The sequence below is a fragment of the Montipora capricornis genome, unplaced genomic scaffold (genome assembly GCF_036669925.1).
Source record: "Montipora capricornis isolate CH-2021 unplaced genomic scaffold, ASM3666992v2 scaffold_391, whole genome shotgun sequence".
In the NCBI taxonomy this organism is placed as follows: Eukaryota; Metazoa; Cnidaria; class Anthozoa; order Scleractinia; family Acroporidae; genus Montipora; species Montipora capricornis.
The window spans coordinates 40,001-42,500 of record NW_027180124.1 but is presented as its reverse complement, the minus strand read 5'-3'; positions in this window follow the sequence as shown (position 1 = coordinate 42,500).

The following is a 2,500-nucleotide window of genomic DNA, read 5'->3' as shown; positions in this document are numbered from 1 at the left end:
CCATCGATGCCAGACATTTTCGTTGTAGCTTTGACGTCATCGACTGTCCGTCCTTACATACGTTTGTCCACCCATCCATGTATGCCAGTGTGACCAGTATCAGGTGACCATATCGCGGGCTCAGGTTTAGAGTACTTGTTCCCTTAATGGTGGCCATATACACCTTATTCCAAAATGGCCCCCATTTTAGTATTCTTTTAATTGATTGCAAATTGGGCCTTTTGGTCTCGCCTTCAAACGCAAAATTCAAAAGAATATTTTACCGTGAACGAGGCCAAAAGGGCCAATTTGCAATCAAACAAAAGAATACTAAAATGGCGGCCATTTTGGAATAAGGTGTATACTCCAGCTAGTTATTTATAGCATTCCTCTTTGATATTGGACATCCATGTTATGGTCAATTGACACCTGTCAAAGCAAGTTATCCGCAGACCAGTATCACGTGACCATATTTCGGGCTCAAGTTTAGAGCTCATCGAGGTCAGCAGTTTTTCTTAAGTTGACCGCTGATCAAGTTCTGGTTTTCGATTGGATCGCAGACTCAAGCCAGGTTAACTTCTTGTAATCAGGACACCTAAACATAAACGAGGGTTAAATTTTCGCGCGCTTTGAGTGGCTCGACGCGGCTACACCGCCATACTAGGTCACGTAAGGCTCTCAAAAGTCGACGCTTTTCGTGTTCAGGTGGAAAACTGTTTGGAAAATCTTTTTTTCCTGCATTTTTCGCCGGGGTCAATATAATCCAGGTTTGACATATATAGCTGTGGTCAGGACAACAATGGTAGCTATGCAGTTCTTCAAGTCAAGCATCGGTGGGATATACAAAAAGCTGAGTGTTTATTTTTCATTTGTTTAGAGCTGCTTTTTGCTCCGTAATGCACTTTTTGGCATATCTTTAGCAGAGTTTTCATTTCGAATCTGATAAGGTTGTTTGATGCCTGGACTACTCATGGCAAAAGAGCAGGAACGAAAGAACAGGAAAAGAGAACGAGAACGACAAAACAGTATACCAGTAATAGCTCAAACTTGGTAAAGAAGTTACTCCACAAATTCTTTTCTTGGACACTAAACCGTTTGTTATTATTACGGATGCGTTATTTCAAGTGGATGAGTATTTTTAAAAGTAGTTTAATCGTTTTTTTCTTTGTTCAGTAATGAAACTCGAATTTTTATTTTCAACTCGAATTAAATAATAATCCTCTTTACTCTATCTGGACATTTAAGCAATAGAGGACGGCATCTCGGGTTTGCTGTCTGTCTGTCGAGAATTCTCCTAACTCCCCCGAGTGTTGAGATGAGGCTATGGAAACACGGAAAAAAGTCCTCCATGCTGTTTTTTTTTACTTCTTGATTGAAACACATTTTCTTGATACACGCTCACATTTCCAACCAGCCAATCAAAACGCGTGTCTGACAATACATGACTAACTCAAAATTCGTATTATGTCACAGCCGTGTTTTTATACTCTCATCTAAACACAGCTATTGGTCAATGAGAGTGCGGGTACTATCCAAATTATTTTATAAAAGAAATAGTTGATTTGTTTGTTTGTTTTGCTCTAAAATGCGAGTGAACAAGTGTTCTTTTACTACATTGCCTGACTGTTTTTCGATGTGCCTCGACAGACTATGACAAGAAAATTTTTCCCTTATGTTATATACATGTATAAATCACAATAAGTTCTCATAAAATTAAGGAGAAATATCACTAGCTTGTGTTTTCAGAAGTTTCTTTAAAGCACGTACAGGTAATTTGATGGAGATCACGCTCGAAGTTTGACCTTTAAGCCAAGCTAGCTTGTTTCAATGAAATGCATCAAAATGTGAATGATCTCGTTCTCAGAGATAAAGTGGCACATAGAACATCAATGAAATTTTTTTTTTGATCCTTAACTGACAAAGTTTCCTAACCATCTGTCACACCAGGAGCTAGTACATCTGTGATTTCTAATTTTAGCGTGATTCCTAGCTATTCGCTGGCGTTTAAAAGTTGACTCTAAAATGGCCTTTTTTCCTTTCCCGTTCACTCGCTGAGGATTTGCTTGTTACTGGGCTGCCAGTATGGCAAACCAGTTGGAAAATGGGTGTCATTTCGTTGTTTTCTTTCTTTTTTTTTTCCGTGTCGGGAAGAGTCTTTCCTAACACTCCCCTGCTATGTAGTGTCTTTGTGGGTAGACTCATCTGCGCGTATCTTCAGGGGGTAGCAGAAAGGCATAAGCATCAGTTTGAACGAATGGTGCCCCTTTATTTCCCGGAATTCGGGAAATTGGTGAGGATCGTTCCGTTTCCAGGCCCTTTCTCACGATTTTAGCGCGGTTTACGGGATGGAATGCAGGGTAAAGTGGCATTCTCATCCGGTTGGTTTGTCAAGAAAAATCGCTAACCTCTATAACACGATCATTCCATCCGGAATTTTTGGCTCAATGGTAAAGACATATTGTCGTCTCGCTTATTTTAGACATTTGTGGCTTGTTTGAGATGGTATTCGATTCTTTGTGAG